This window comes from Hemicordylus capensis, chromosome 5 (genome assembly GCF_027244095.1).
Source record: "Hemicordylus capensis ecotype Gifberg chromosome 5, rHemCap1.1.pri, whole genome shotgun sequence".
In the NCBI taxonomy this organism is placed as follows: domain Eukaryota; kingdom Metazoa; phylum Chordata; class Lepidosauria; order Squamata; family Cordylidae; genus Hemicordylus; species Hemicordylus capensis.
In genome coordinates, this window is record NC_069661.1 from 181765780 (window position 1) to 181783109 (window position 17330).

The 17330-nt window shown below is 42.0% G+C and overlaps 1 long non-coding RNA gene across 1 annotated transcript in view; it reads right to left on the reverse strand.

Annotated features, from left to right (window-relative positions):
* The window catches only part of LOC128326491 (uncharacterized), a 76855-nt gene that overhangs the window by 13612 nt on the left and 45913 nt on the right, over nucleotides 1–17330 (reverse strand). Inside the window, exon 3 of the long non-coding RNA XR_008308079.1 lies at nucleotides 11297–11349. This is a non-coding gene — a long non-coding RNA (uncharacterized LOC128326491). The remainder of the gene's footprint in view (nucleotides 1–11296; nucleotides 11350–17330) is intronic.

Genomic DNA, 17330 nt, shown 5'->3' on the forward strand with positions numbered 1-17330 from the left:
TTCATGGTGTGTGTGGACAGAGTAAAACACAAATATGTTTGAAAATACTAAAGTATCATACTGACCTCAGCCATAACATGTGCAGGTCACTTCTGCAATCCATGTTTGTCTGGATGAAAGCTCCTATTCTGACTTTCTGTGTGGTTACCACAAAGAACACCATTTTGTCAGTAATATACTTGCTTTGATTAGGAAGACATGGAAGTCTTCCTAATCAAAGGAAGATTTATTATGTTCTATTCAGTTGTTTCAGTTCTGTGGAGGCAGTACCCAGGTGAAGTGTCCATGGAAGCACACTTGGAAAAAAATGGATCAATCCAGCCGCTCGCTCATAATGCTTACAGTGCTTGTCTGAAGAGGCAAGCACTCTACTCAGGGACAGTGTGACCCTGATCACTTTGTGACCTGTGATTAAAATGCTGCCCCCCCCAAAGCATTCTGAATCACATGGAGAGGCTTTCCCCACATACAGCCTTTGTCTCTTCAGACAAGCACTGTTGTGGTGAACAGGGAGTGAAGTTTCAGTGTTGGCTTGGGGTGGGATTTGAGGCATGCTTCGTAGACACTCTTCAGACAAATCTTTCTTTGATCTGAGCAAGGGGTGGGCCGGGGTTTAAAACTGCATCACCATAGGGCTGGGCCTTCAAGGTGTCGCTCCATGGATGATGCACCTGAGTACAGCTTTCATAGAATCTGAACCCCTGAATGTATCTGATTTAGAGCCTTCAGATAATTTGACAATGAGGGGCAATAACCATTTCTTCCTAATCCAATCTTTATTGATACAGTCACAGACCAGCAAACATTTCTTCCTATAGATGATTCATAAATTAGGCGGTACAAAAGAGAGTGACAAACCTATTCAACTGCATATTCCCACAAACACACAATATCTTCTGTGCCTCGTTTTTTAAGCCTTGACTAGGCCACACCTTTGCCCTCCACTCCCAGGATAAGGTGACTCATCTGGAAAATTCCTAAATGTACAAGTATATTGTGTTGACTGGAAATATCAAACGTTCAGGTTTAAAGTAGTCTTAATTTTTGGTGGCACCAAGTGCCATGGTTTATAACACATGATTTATAACTACATTTGCCTGTAGCTGTAACTCCTGTAATTTGTGATTTATATGGTCCTGAACTAGTTAGTGATCATAGTGTTGTGTGGTTGCCAATTGCTTCTGCATGGCTGGCAAGCCATGTGGCTATGGTAACATTTGAATTGGAGTCCCGGTTATGTAGAAGTTCAGGCAGCAACTATACTGTTTCCTGGTGTGTACTGTGATTGGTGGGCCCTCTAGTCTGAGCTGACTATTATGTAAAACTAGCATTGCCTCAGTGCTGTTCACATGAGGAAGTTGTTCAAGAAGAAGAGCATACACTCTAACTGACAGTAATATTTCATAGCTCCTGTTTTCTTGACATAACACTTTGCCAGCATGTTTACACAATTTTTAGCATAAATTGTGTTGTGGAATACATGTGGCTTGAGAAGTTATCAAATTCTTCTGCGTACTCAAAAATATTGCATCATCCTGTAGCCAGTGAATGAAGTACAGAAACATTGCTGCAATCGCTACCAATTTTGCAAGGCTGAAGGCTCATTTGAATTAGCATGTTCTCCATTACTAGCACTGAGTAGTGAAACAATTCAAACATGCTATTGTCGCCTTCCCTGCATTGTGATCTTAACATTAGGCTGCTTGTTGATTGTTACTCAATGGAAGGGAACATCCGAGCAATCTGTACAGTTGTATAAGAGAAGTGAAAGTTGTTTAATATGTAGAAGGGTGCCATTGAATATAACCTTTACTCTGGTTGTATTTTGCAATCATGGATGATGAAACTACATAGACGCAAATCAACCTGGAACAGGAGTGTTCAGTTAATGATTTATAAATGAGACACACGCAGTTCTGCCTTGGAGTATTTACAGTGTTCCATGGAAAGGAACATTTATTTAATTGTGTCATTCATCATTTAACTTTAAAATGAAAGATGTCAGAAGCAAGCCTGATTTGAAAGAAATCATGTCCACCAATTACTCCCAGGTAGTGGAGATGGATTGTGATTTCTCTGTGGTGATTGATAGGCACTTTGCATATGCTCAGAGACACTTTTATTATTTCTTTGTATGCACCAGGACTCAGTCCTGGAATTGACACACATAGCTGAAACTATTAACAGTTATGGATTATATTAATTTTCATTTTAAATTGAGTCAGTTTTTGTTGCATTGGCCTATAGCTAAATATAATAAAAATGACTTGACTTGGATTAGGATTCAGCATAAGTGACATAACTTTTTAAAAAAGCACTTATCTTAAGGTTTTCTTATAAAGTGATCTTTGGATGGGAGTTTTTAATAATAATAATAATAATAATAATAATAATAATAATAATAATAATAATTATTATTATTATTATTATTATTATTATTTTGATTTATATACTGCCCTTCCAAAAAAGGCTCAGGGCAGTTTACATCAAAATAAAAACAATTAAAATTATTAACAGTTAAAATCAAAATTATAAAAGCAGCATAAAACTAATTAATAGTTAAAACATTTAAACAGTTAAAAACCCTGAAGAACCAGGCCGAACTCTTACAGCAGCTAAAAACAATTTATAACAAATTAAAAACCCTGAAATGCCAGACCAAACAGATAAGGGCTGTTTTAAGGGCTCTCCTGAAGGCCAGCAATGAATTCAGATTACGGATTTCTTCTGGGAGTGCATTCCACAGCCTCGGGGCAGCTACAGAGAAGGCCCGCCTCTGATTCACCACCAGATGAATTGGTGGTAACTGGAGAACGACCCCCTCAGATGACCTTAACGTGCGGTGGGGATCATTTAATCAAAGTCATTTGTTAAAATGTCAAATATTCCTTGATCTCCTTTCTCTTTCTGAATTTGAAGAATTACTGAGATGTTTTGCACGTTATCTATTCATGGAAGACAACTTTAGCATGTTTACCAAGAGCCAGCATGGTGCAGTGGTTAGAGTGCTGTACTAGGATCAGGGAGACATGAGTTCAAATCCCCATTCAGCCATAAAACTAGCTGGGTGACTCTGGGCCAGTCACTTCTCTCTCAGCCTAACCTACTTCACAGGGTTGTTGTGAAAGAGAAACTCAAGTATGTAGTACACCGCTCTGGGCTCCTTGGAGGAAGAGTGGGATATAAATGTAAAAATAAAATATAATATAATAATAATAATAAAAATAATAAGTTCCACTGAGTTTACTGAGTTCAATCCCAGTAAATATGCACACAGATTGTAGCCTTAGTAAATGAGTATTTCCTTAACAGGCTTGATTTAGAAATGGGAAGTATGAACGCATAGAACTATTTGTACCAGCAGAGAAATCAATCTTGCAGTATTAGCCTTTAACAATTATTTTTTATCAATAACTTGTTTCACATTGGCATTGAGCTTCCATCTGCAATATCCTAAAGATGAAGTATATTATATTCTTGGTTTTGAAGATTTTGTGCTTGTTCTTTTTAAACTGGCTTTATTTACATTGGCCTGCATCCAAAAAGCCTTGTGGTGCCCTTGTCTCTCCCTCAAACTTCTTTGTTCCCTCATTCCAGACTGCACATTCATTGTTGGCTTCAGGGGTGTAGCTATAATTGAGCTGATTGTTTCAAAGAACCTGGGCCCTCAGTTCCTGAGGACACTCCAGCTCCACCCCTCCCTCTTCATTATATCTCTCTTTCCAAGGTCCCCCACCCCCGGATAGGGGTCAATACGGGCCTCTTCTCCCCTAGCTACACTCCTGGCAGGCTTCCTTTGTTTACACCTCACAGTCTTGTGTCTTTGCCTTCTATCTGCTCACCATGGGCACAATCCATAACTTTGCTGTGTGGTGCTAACACAATATCCTCCAGTGCCACTACAGACAGTGAAACCCTAGTAAACCCAAGAGATACCTGGGAGTTGGGATACCATATGACCCTGTGGCCCACAACAACCAGAACTATGTAATTGGTTGGAGCAATTGCATAAGCTCTTGCCCAGGCCTGCACCTGTCTGTGGGAGGAATGGGAGCCAGGCCATGAATTTGCATCATCAGACTGAGCAGCTGCTTTGATTTGTTGCACCAGCATGAAGTGGTGTTACTAGGGCTGTGCATTCATTTTGGAACAAATGAAAAATGGAACCAAACTGAACCCATTCACTTCAGTTTTTGTTTGTTCCAAAACAAATGGCCAAAACTCTGAAGGAGTTAATATTAATCACAGATGGGTTTGTTTTCATTGCACATTCATGACTCATTCAGAGTGAGGGCAGCTTCCAAGCAACAACCGAGATCTTTTCAACAACTGCCCCCTCATGCTATCATTTTGTTGTTCTACATGTCCTGGATGTTACTACTACCACCGGCAGTGGATGGGGGGTGGGGGGAAAGGAAATGAAAACAAACCTGGATATGAAAATGTTAAAATGAAATGAATTTCAAAATGAATGTGAGTACAAAGAACTAATGATTAAACAAATGAGGTTTTTAATATTGAAAATAAATGGAATAACAACAAAATTATTGTACTCCCCTAGTTTTTCAGGGCCAGTGGTTTATACAGTATCCTCATTAGAATTATACCGTAGTACATAAAGGGTAATGGGTTGTGTCTAAAGTAAGCAGTATGGCAGCAGACATGAAGGCTGTTTTTGGACGTAATACCAAGCCAGACGTAAACGTGACAGAGGTTGAGTGTGTGATAGTCCAAAAGCATGAAGCCATGGTTTTGTCACCCAACTGCAGCTCTGTTTTAACTCCCAAACCTGAATTTGAACCTTCAGTTTGTACTGAGTTTTGCTACTGAAACCTGAGGTTAGAAGGGAGCATTGTGTCATCTGAATTCTGTTGCCACTTTAACCTGGGTTTTGCATGCAAGCTCCTCCTGCCACCATGCTCAGAGCAGCCCATAAATGTTGAGTTCCAGGGTAGCTGCGTTTCTTGCAGGGGAGGTGCCAGACTGGAGGGCATACCCAAAGAGTGTGGGAGAAGCCACCAGTTCCCGGACCACACAATAGCCAGGGCTGCTCATCTGGTACTCTAGGAACAGATCTTATTGACTTCCTAAGAGGGGATATTATATTAAGGCAGGCAAAGGATCCTGGGGATTGGTTCCCTGTAACCAAGGGTGCCATCAGGCTTTCATACCCAGGCAAAGCAGTGAGAAAGACCCAACACACTCTGGTCATGCCGGCTTGCAGGCTGAGGCCTTCTCATGAGAGGGCCAGTCCACCAGAGAAAAACTAATGTGTTTCAGCTCTCTGTTTGACTGTACATGAAGGAAAGCTTCTAACTATAAGCCCCCCCCCTTTGGAGGCTCCCAGTACCACTGATTAACAATAGAACATATTCCATGCCTTCCCCATTCCACCTAATCCTCCTGGACTTAAAACTGGTCCGGATCACTTTGTGTGTTTGAGTGGTTCTGGATTAGCTGGGTAGACAAGGAGAGACCAGGGATGAATCCAACTCAAGCTAATCAGTACTGGCTGGGCCAGATGCTGCAGCGAATATGAACCAGCCATCACAGGCCACCCTGGGATGGGATACCCGTGCATTTCAATGGTCCCTAGCCAGCCAAATGACCATGAGCAGCAAAACTGAGCATGGAGATGTGTTGCGGGGAGACCAGACTCTTTTAAGGAGCATTTATATTCTTGGTTCCTGACAGTTGCTATGACTGGGAGGGATATTGCTGAGGGACCCTACCCGGGGCTTTGGTGGAACCTTACAACCAGGTAAAAGCCTTCCAGCCCGCATGTGTGTCTCTGTGGCCCAGCACTCTCATGAGAGTGGTCCACTCTGGAGCAATATCTGTCTTCATTGCATAAGAAGAATCTCTTATGTGATTTAATCCTGCTCTAGATGGACAGTTCTTCTCATGAGGTTTGGCTGAGACCAAGCATGCATGCATCAAGGGGAAGGTCTGGGCCCCACTTCCCCTTCTTGTGCAAAAAATAGAGCAATACAACAAAAAATTGAAGGGGCTGAGTAATCGGACCCCTTTCCTAGAAGTTTCATCCTGTCCATCCATTCATACACAGGATAGGGATGGAGGTCTAGGGGAAGGAAAAAATAGAAATCCCTGGAGAAATGGGGAGGGGGGCATGCGTCATGGCATATCTGCTGGAGAATGGGCTGGTGTGGTGTGTCACAAATGGCCATTGCTAGTAAAAAAACAATTCTGCGAACATATGAGGAAAAGTAAAGGGATGGCTTATGCAGTCTGTCTTTAACCAAAACAAGTGGGAAGAGAGGGGACCAATCCTCTCTTCCCAGGGGAGGAAGAGGGGTCACAAGACGCTTCCTCCCCAACTGCGGAAGACAGTGCTGCGAGCAGTGTGAGGGAAGGGTTCAAATGTCTTTCCTTGCTGAGGGCAGGCAGACACTGGGACACTGCTGCAAAGGCATGATCACACTGAGCATGCCCCCTCTAATGTCATGGCCAATGGCTGTATCTTCACTAGCGTGCTGGCACTTTGCCGATGGTCTGGTGATGTGGGAGGAATGGAGCTTGCTGTTATGTAGCCTGGGCAGCCTAGGAAGAAGGAGGGTTCCTCTGCCCAGAAGCTGGAGGTTGCCCAACTGAAGTTGATCAATTGTCTGTTGTATGATTTTCGGCTTCACAAATTAAGCACAGCTTCATCTACCTGAGGTTTCATGCTATGTCCTAACAGGGCCAAATGTACTGGGCCTGTAGTCCCCCCCCCCATGACTAATAGCAGCTACAAGATGTTTATTTGCATTGGAAAATTAATGTGGGGGCAAAGAGATAACCCAGATCATACCCAATCCAAATTGCCCACCATGGCTGCTTTTGGGACAAGAAAAATATGTTGGGGGCTCTAATCATGGAATTCGTATTTAGCTTGACCCTTGGAGTGCTTCTGGAAAACATATAGGCACAGACTGAGGTGAGTATGTAGAAAAATAGAATTTGACAGGTAGTAGAACAAAATAACCCATGTTGTATGTTCTGCATTGTAATGTTTGAATCAATTGTTTCAATCATTGGTTGTTATTGGAATGTTGTTGTTTTGTGCTTTTTAAAACTTTTGACTATTTTTAGATTTGAATAATTCTCAAATTTAAAAAAACATTTATTCTAAGATTAAATATTTTAAGAATACAAGGAAGCTACCAGGGATGTAACTATAATAGGGCAAGGGGAGACAGTTGTCTGGGGGCCCACTGCCTTGGGGGGGGGCAGAGGCAAGTCACATGACTGACTCCCCCAGCTGTGCACCTGCCCGGGCTTCCTTCAGTTGTATTCATCCTCCAAAACTGATGTGAGTGTTAAGACCTGGAGCTACCAGAACAGCATGTCTTTCTCTAGTACCATTAAATGACTTGCATCGTCCCCATTATACAGTACATACATACATATATAAAATTTTATTATGTTTTTTGTTATCACTAAAAAAAAAAAAAAAGAATACAAGGAAGCTCTTCTCACATTCAGTGAGAAGAACTTCTGGTGGGTCTGCGGGGAGGGCGGGCTTAGCCTGCTCTCCCTGCAGACAATCATGCCTGCAGCCCTGGATGGCTGGTCGCCCATATGACTACCGGCTCTGTCATGGGGCCATTGGGGGCTGCGGGGATCGGGGGCCGTGTGGCCCCTGGAAGTTCCAGGATACCCTGCGTGAGTGCATGGGGCATTCTGGAGAGACCCCCGAGGCCGGGAGGCTGGCTGCAGCTACCTGGTTAGGGGTCTATCCAGGTGCTGCCGTGCGCTGCAGCAGCACACAAGCAAAAAAAAAAAAAAAAGAAGTTAACAGAGTGCTTGCTCCGTTAACCTCATTTAAGGGGAGGGGGAATTAGGCAGGCTAGCTGCCTTGGTGGTTCCCATGATCAGTAGAAAGCGGGTTAGACTCCCTTAGCCCGCTTTCTACTGATCATAGGAATAGCTTCAATACTGAGATTACAAGGTAGTTAACATTAAGGTGAATATTTATAGGAAAGGGTGATGTCTAGGGAACACAATGCTTTAGTTGAGCTTATTAAAATGTGTTATATCTTTTGCTGGATGGATGTTGAAGGAGCGGAGACTAGCAAAGGAGACTAGCAAAGTTCAGGAATCATGAATATGAACATTGTAACTGCATGGCAAATATTTCAGAGGCTGCCATATCTAATTTTCAATGTAGAATGTGGGCATTTTGGCCTTATTCAGCAAACATTTGCACATGGTTCAGGCTGGACATATATGTAGTTGATAAGAATATCTATGTGTGATAAAATTATTGAGGGCTCCACAAATGCATTTATGGGTCAAGTGTCTCATATCTCTTCCAAGAGATATCCACCTTATATTTTCTTTCATGCTCAAGAAATGTATTGGATAGCTTGCTTAAATTCTTCAAGAACAACGCCCTTGAAGGACTGTGATGTTTGGCCCTTGCCATGTTTCTGGAGGCTTAGAGGTAGCTAGCTTTGGCTTCCTATCCTTTTCGCTGCCTACAGAGCATGTGCTATGACAACAGTTGCATGCCTCTGCGATATCCATAATGCTCAGGCCATGGAAATAGATAGCTTAATTTTGATAGGCAATGAGAATGTTTGTTTGAACTGCTTTAATTTGCATGTACCAGGCTGAGCCAAGTTCTGCTCCATGGGAACACGATTTCATCTTGCAACTGGAAGAAGGATTTAGTGAACTCATTTCTAACAAAACTGGATTACTTTTCTCCTTTGATACTGCAGTGTTTAAGGGAAATGCTCACATGTGTGTCCATGTGCCTTTTAAAATGATATGTAGTTAGTTTATTTTAGTTTCTATGAATCATTTTTCTTTGCATTGTTTTGGATTATTGCAATACATATAATGCTTGCTTGCAATTCTGAGTTGCAGGCAGATTATGATTTGCTGTAAACTGGGACCAGAAGTTTCTAATCCCGGTATGCAAGGAGACAACATAGGTGGAATCAAGAGTGCATAAGCCCACAATTCATTTTTTCAATGTCAAACCATGGTTTGGTGTTACATCTGAACGGTCTCTTTGAGTGAGGACAAAACTACTTTGGGTAGTGGCAGAGATGCATAACCAAGGTACTGTATGCCTTATTAGTTCCTGCAGTGTATTCTACTGTGATGAGTCCTCTAGGCAAATGTGTTGATATGATCAGAGTCAGACACTTAGAACCAAGGTTCCTTGTTTTGTAATTAATCTTCTACTTCATTCACATTTTAGTAAATTAGATTACTCGGGGGATAAATTGGATTAACCTCTGGGGGACATTTCCATTTGGGAAATGTCCCCCAGAGAGAAATTTTGGGGATAAAGAGAGAGAAATTTTTGGGATAAAGCAGCAGTCTCATAGCTGAGAGACCCACACTGGCACTGCCTTGTTTGTTTTATTTATATACCTCATTTCATCCTAGACCCCAGAGGGGTGTACAAAAATCTAAAACAACAAAATTCAAAATATACATCCACCCTGAGAGAACTAAATTAGAGAAAGCAAAGTGGGAGGGAGCCCATTGACCGATGATGAGGAAGAAAGGTGTAAGAGCCAATGCTGTTGATTCCTCAGTGGCAGCAGTTCTGTCCACCCCATTGGTACATGGGGGCATATGCAGCAACAGTGGCAGTTTGAAAGGGGACCTGCTGCCATTCTGTGCCCATTCCAGGGAGGGTGTGGGGAGAACCAGTCCATGCCTGCAGAGGAGGACCTGTAAGTCCCCTGAGGAGAAGGAGGTAGCCCAGCCAGCCAAGCAAGAAGAGTTGTAGCTGCTGCTGCTATAGCCCAAGCTGCCATTGATTTCTCACTCACCAAAGTAAACTGTCCCTGCAGGGGCTCCAAATCAGAGCTGGCCCTGATGGAATATGACTGGTTCTTTAGGCAACTGGCTAAACTCATTGCAAGGGTCTTGGAATTGCCGACAGAAAGAATGTAGGCAATTGTGAAAGGCCAGGTGGGACAGGGCTGCATCTGACAGACAGAAGCAGAATTATATTCATATGTGGGAAAGACTCACAGAAGCTGCAGACAAGTGATTTCTTAGAGGAATAATTGATTCTTTGGTTTCTGTGGAAGCAGATCACACAGCTGCACATTCCTTGGCACTGCCTCTATTAAAATGAATGTAGACACAGATATGGCAAATGCCACTAGTTTAAATTGCTTTTAAAAGGTTTAGAGAAATAGATGGAACTTGTCTGTCAATGGGCCATTTCAGACCTTAATTTTGGGCTGATCCATCCCATCCCATCGAGGCCCAGGGTGCCATCCCTTTCTCCTCCACTTGTCCCCACCATGCACATACAGGGTGTGCACATAAACCCTAACAAACATAGGCCTTTGTGATATAGTCAATTTCCCAGATTTCTTCTGGAAGCTGACTTTGTGATTGAGGCTTATTACACATGTAAGCCACATTCTTTCTGGATGTGTGGGAATGACAGGCTAGCACACAAGCCCTCCATCTGATAGGTCAGATTATCCTGAAGGTATCGTCTGAGCCAGCCCAGTAGTAATTAGCTATGATAGCTAAATGGAATCTCACTGTTCTTTTGAAGTGTTCTTTTTCCGAATGAACATATGTCTTTGCATTCCAGATGAATGGGACATGCATATGGGAACGGCAGTCTGGTGTTACTTTCATGCCTGCTTATGTGCTTTCCAGAGCTGCTGTTGGATATGGAATGCTGGATTAGATGAACACTGGTCTCATGAAGGCAAGCACTGGACAGGTTAGGATTTCAAGTGGATTTCCACAGATTCGGGTAGAAGATTGTGCAGAATGCTAGGACGCAGGAGCAGTGCAAGGAATATTCAACAAAGAGGGTACATTATCTTGCTCAGTGTTTTGGTTTAAAAAATAATAATTTGTCCTGTCTCATCTATATTGCTACTTGGAGGATGTAAGGCTATTATTGCTATAAAAATGCTTAAAATTTGGTAAAGGTAATAAATAATATGTAAAAAGCACTTCAATTATCTTTATTACAGCACTCTCTATTGTTCCTAGGATCTTTGATTTGTTGTGAAAGCCATTCTTCACACTTTTCTATTGGACTAATTTACCCTAATCCTTGGATATATCAAATCAAATCAAATTGTTTTTAGTTTAGCAGATGGGTAGAGATGAAAGTTAAAAGTTGTATTAAAGGCTAAAATAAAATACTACTCAGTTCAGATTCATAGATTGCCTATGGCATGATTCCTTTACATTTATTAATGTGAAAAGTAAAGCAAATCTCTAAAATAGCTCTGGAAAGCTTTAAAAAGACAAATCTCTGAATAATTTCCCACAAGAATGAGAACCATACCTTAGATCTTGAATAGCTGGTTGATATTTGATCTTGATAGCAAGTTGTTTCTTCTGTTTGAAGCGAGCGATAAAAATATCAGTTAGTTATGTGACACAAAGAGGAAAGACATAACGAAAGACAGGCTGAATTCAAGAAAACCACATGTTTAGCAATTTAGGCTTTTTTAAAAAACAGTAATCCTCTGTGTTGCATCATGACAAACCTGAAACTTGAGGGACTCTTTGGGGCACACACACAGACTTCATGGGGCCCTTGGCAACCTACTCTTGATGGATCACCTCCTGAGCTCTGAGACAGTTGCACCACTACCACTAAATAAAGGCCATAGTGTAGGTCAGGGATCAGTAGTGGGCCCATCAGCAGATGTGCTGTCATGCTGACACCTGATCCTGGACCTGGACTCACATGTAGAAATGGTTTGTAGAGGCTGTTTACTGTGGTACCAGGATTTTGCTTTTCAATGGCAGGGAACAGGTTGCAGTTCCAAATAGGGTGGAACCATGCTGGGATCTTTCCGGAATCCAGCACATTTCAGTTAAAATTGTGGAAGCATGTGAAGAGCCTCTGGAGTGTCTGCAGCCTGATAGATTAGAGAAGTTTAAAATGCAGAACTGGCATGAATGCAGAACTTAGCAACTTCAAGACTGGCATTTTGTTTTGCCTAGACATGGGTAGCAGTTCCGCTGAACCACAACCAGAGTAGAACCCAAAAGTTGTGTCTACCTTTAGGCAAAACCTAAGAGCCATTTTGGATAATATGTCCAAGCTAATTCAATCCACTACATGATTAGTGATGAGCACAGCACATTCCACTCACTATTCTGGCTTCGTTTCCCCTTCTTTTTAACGGGTCATCCAAACCACCTCATCACACATGATCTAAATACTTTATTAATGTAATGTAGATTGTATGTGATGGGATGGTTCAGACAACTTCCTTTCCCAGTTAGAAGAAGGAGAACGGAGCACCGGGAGGGGAAATAGGACATGTTCATGATGAACATCCCTAGCAGTGTGGCGGGCAGAGCCAGCTCAGATGTATTGTCAGAACCGGCCCTAATTCTTAAACCTTCAGTATATTATAATAAATGTCATTTGGTGGTTTTCCAGTATACATCCAGTATGCATCACTTGTGCCATTATACTCTGGATAGAAGGCAGAAATGGAGTAAATTCAGTAAAGCCATACAGCTTTACTGAAAATAAAGGCTCTGAAATATGTCAGTAATCCCTAGTTATTCAGACATTTCAGGTTTTCTAATCACTTTATTGACCAATTTAAACCAAAGCCAAGCTTCATGTGTGTAACCACTCATCAAGCCTAACAATAACCTATTAATTCAGTAGACTAGAGCTGATATTTCAAAAAAAAATACTATTTATTTATTTATTTATTTATTTTAGACTATTAACTACTCCATTTAGGCTTCTTATTCCCTTCAAATTGGATGGATTAAGCTCCCAAACTACTTAGGCAATCTGCATGGAATGTTAGATCTGGGCTCATAATGTTGATATATGGAGTATGAACCTAATAATGCACTGATTCCCAAAAGACATTCACACTTTCCCTTTGCCTGCAGTGGGTCAGATATCTGCCAGTCCTTCTAAAAAAGAAATCATAGTACTTCCTATTCATTCTATTTTGTTAGCATCTCCTAATCATAATACTCTTAAAACAAAAGGGTGATTCACAGAGCAATGTTTTGTGTCAATGATGTGTTTCAAATAAAAATAAAGGGACTTTTTGTCCCTAAATGCACTGGGATTGCCCAAACATAATGGAAAGTACTGGCACATTTATTCAATAATAATATTATGAGTGACAAGTAGAAAGCAGACACTAAAGGGGAAAATATCAATCTTTGAGAAAATAAACATTCCAAAAGTAACTGGTGCTGAATTATAAGTGGGGAAAAAACCCCTCTACTTACATTGTAGAATAGCCTGTTCGCTCTTCTGCTGATTTGCAGACCTATATTTTCAGAACTAATATTTGATGCATTTCCAACATGGATATTCTGCTTCCTTTTAAGTTTGCTGCCTATGAAAGGGAATATAGCAGCAGCACAGCAACTATTCCAAGGACGTTATTTTAAACTCCCTGGATTTTGGTCTATTTACACAACTATGCAAGACCTGCTAACACATTCCTTTAAGGTAAAGACATGAAAGAAATTACTTATGGAAAATTCCACCCTTAAAACATTATGATGTGTCCATTTTCTCAAAATTATTATCAGGTTTAATGTCTACATTGTGTTTTTATTATTCTCTGATGTCTAATGTTGCTTTAGGAACTGTATTTTTCTGCAGTTTAATTTGCGCCAGAGGTGCTAGCCAGAGTTCAGCTCTGCTGCTAGAACCTCTTAATGAAGCCATGCAGCCTTCACCCCAATGAGACCCTGAGCACTGATCTCCTGACAAAAGATCACATAACTGGTAGTAGGGCTTGTTCACTCTTAGCAGGAATACTTTCTTGTTTGGTAATTCTGCACATTTCAACCTCAGTATTGTCACTAAGGTAAAGTGTGCCGTCAAGTCGATTTCGACTGCTGGCACCCACAGAGCCCTGTGGGTTTCTTTGGTCAAATACAGGAGTTTACCACTGCCTCTTCCCATGCAGTATGAGATGATGCCTTTCAGCATCTTCCTATATCGCTGCTGCCCAATATAGTAGCAGTGGGGATTTGAACTTTTAAAACAGTAAAACCACAAGGCCAAGGATGGCGTTTCCTATACTTGATGATTCGGAGATGCCTACTGGGGCTGTGTAAGAAGCATGCTCTGCTGCTGTTTTTGGAAGGACTGTAATTTGTGTATCTATGTCCATTACCATCTGGGGCCACTAACAGCTGCAGGGTTGGGAGAAGTAAGAGGATCATGACTATAATGGAGGCACAGGGTTAAAGACCCTCGCATCTTGTCATAGTCACATCCAGATCAGGGTAATTAGTGAGTGAAATATACTGTAAGCTTGTAGGTGCTGATAATGGGCTTCATGTAGCTGGTAGGTTGGCCCAGAGAGAGCACAACTGAGAGAGATTTTGCTTCATTTGCCAATGGCTGCGCCTGCACTGTTTGGTTAGAGCGCCTATAATCTATGTTGTGGGATTGCATTTGTTTAAACTGTCTTTTCTGTTGGTTATGGTTATGCAGTACAGCTGAAAAACAGAGATATGAATGTGTGTTTTGTAAGACGACGTGAATACGAATTTAAAGCAAGAGATAAATCTTAGCAACGGGTGGGGTTTTTTATTTCCTGTTTTTTGTGTCTACATCCATTTACAGCCAAATCAATATAAAATGTTCATAAGTATTGTTAAAAGTCAAAATATAGTAAAGCAAAGCTTTATCTGGATTTTTTTGGGAGTGGGGAGTAATTCTCTTTCTGCAGAACCAACAGCAATTATCAGGGCTATTGTCTTCTTCCATATGAATCCTTTTTGCTTGCTTGCTTTGTTTTTGTTACAATTATTTCATGTGGGCTTTTTGTCCTAATTTTAATGGGCATTTTTCTCATGGAACACACGACTTCTAAGCAAAATAATAACTTTTTGGCCAAACTAGAATAATTTATTTTGAAGGTTTTGAAGAAATACCAGAAATCTACACAGTGAAGGAACAACATGATGTGCTTCTTGCAGTATCCAGTAGGAATAAAGGGGTGGATGTCGTCGGCAGAACATGTATGTATGTATGTATGTATGTATGTATGTATGTATAATCTATCTATCTATCTAATATTTATTCACTCAACATTTATTTATTTATTTATTTAATATTCATTCATTCATTCAATTTCTATACCGCCATTCCAAAAATGGCTCAGGGTGGTTTACACAGAGAAATAATAAATAAATAAGATGGATCCCTGTCCCCAAAGGGCTCACAGTCTAAAAAGAAACATAAGACAGACACCAGCAACAGTCACTGAAGGTACTGTGCTAGGCATGGATAGGGCCAGTTACTCTCCCCCTGCTAAATAAAGAGAATCACCATGTTAAAAGGTGCCTCTTTGTCAAGTTAGCAGGGGCCAACATGTTGCTGGCAAATTTAGGGGGCATTCAAAATTAGCCTCGTGCTTCGGTAGCTATAGCTTTCAACCAGTGATTCTCACAGGACACACTGGTGTGTTGCGAGATGGGATGACAGGTTCCATGAAAAGCCACCATGCTGGATGCAGCCACTACTTCCTGCTCCTCAGAGCAAAGAGGGCTAAGCAACACTGGGGGTGGGAGGGGAAGCCTCCGTGGATCCCCCACCCCGCTACCTCCAAGAACTCCCATGAAGGGGATAAGGTAATTTTTTAATTTTTAAAAATAAAATAAAATAAAAATCCCGAAACCTCCCCCCTCCCAGGCCGAACCTAACCAGGGGGTGGGGGTTCAAAGGGGTGCTGGACTGAACTGTCCTGGTCTGGTTCAAGTCCATGCACACTCCTAGAAGATGGGCACAAATAACTCATTTAGCTTCTCTGCAACCTCCATATGCTCCTTAATAATCCCCTTCACTTCTTCATTGTTCAAGGGTCCAACCACCTCCCTGGCAAGTTTCCTGCATCTGATGTATTTAAAGAAGTTTTTAAAGAAGTTTTTAAAGAAGTATTTAAAGAAGTTAAACTCTCTTTTTGCCTCCCTTATTGTCACCTTGCATTTCTTTTGCCAGAGTTTGTGTTTCTTTCTGTTCTCTTCATTTGGACAGGCCTTCCAGTTTTGGAAGTTTTCTTCCCTCATATGGCTTCCTTGATGTTACCTGTTATCCATGCTGTCATCCTCCTGGACTTAGTGCTGCCTTCCCTCCTTTTGGGTATACAGTCTAACTGGGCTTCTAGTATTGTGGTTTTGAGTAAACTCCATGCATTCTGGAGCGAAGTGACTCTCCTGATCTTCCCTTTCAGCTTTCTTTTCACCATACTCCTCATTTTGGAGAGGTTTCCTCTTCCGAAATTCAAAGTGTCTGTGTTAGCCTTCCTTGGTGATTCTCTTCCCACATGTATGCGGAACTCCAGCTCACTCAAGCATCTTGGCTCGGAGGCTTCTGGCATTGGCATATAAGCACCTATACTCAGAATCTCTTACCTGGTGTATGCTATCTTTCTTTTGACTCTTTGACCAGCTGGTACAGGCTTCTGTCTGCTCTTTATGTGGTTCTGCTCTGTCCCCTTTTGTTTTATCTGAATCCTTTGCACCCTCACACTTTAAAGAATGGCATTTGCTGAACCTGATAATGTCCAGCTCCTGTGGCTATTCCCCAAATGTCATTTTAAAAGCTGCTCTGCAAACCTTTTGATTTTAAGCGCCAGCAGTCCCTTTTGTACAGGCCTTGCTTGCTCCAAAATGTTTCCCAGTGCCTAACAAATCTAAACCCCTCCTCCCGGCACCAATGTCTCATCCACCATTGAAACCCCTCAGCTCTGGCTGTCTCACTTTACCTGCACTTGGAACAGGTAGCATTTCTGAGAATGCTACCTTGGGGGTCCTAGACTTCAATACACCACCTATCAGCCTAAATTTGGCTTCCAGGACTTCCAGACTACATTTCCCCACATCGTTGGTGCTGCTGTCTCCTCCCCAGCACTGTCTAAGAGCCTATCTAGATGCTGTGCAACCTTCGCACCAGGCAGGCAAGTGCAGTCAACACATGGGTCACAAACCCATCTCTCTATACCTCTAATGATCGAATCGCCCACTACAAGGCCCTCACCACCCCCAGAGGAATATCACCTGTGTGAGAGGATATGGACTCATCTTCCATGGAATGGGTCCCCTCTAAAGAGCATTTCCCTCTTCCTCAGACAGATGTCCTCCTTCCCTGAGACCTTCATTCTCCCTGACAGCAGAGGAGCTATCAGCCCTGGAGTGGGATGCCTGTACCACGTCCCTGAAGGTCTCGGCCACATGCCTCTCTGTCGCTCTAAGCCTCTCCAGATCTGCCACCCTGGTCTTGAGGGAACGAACGTGTTCCCTGAGAGCCTGGAGCTCCTTGCACCAAGCACACACCTATGACTTCTGTCCATGGAGCAAATAGT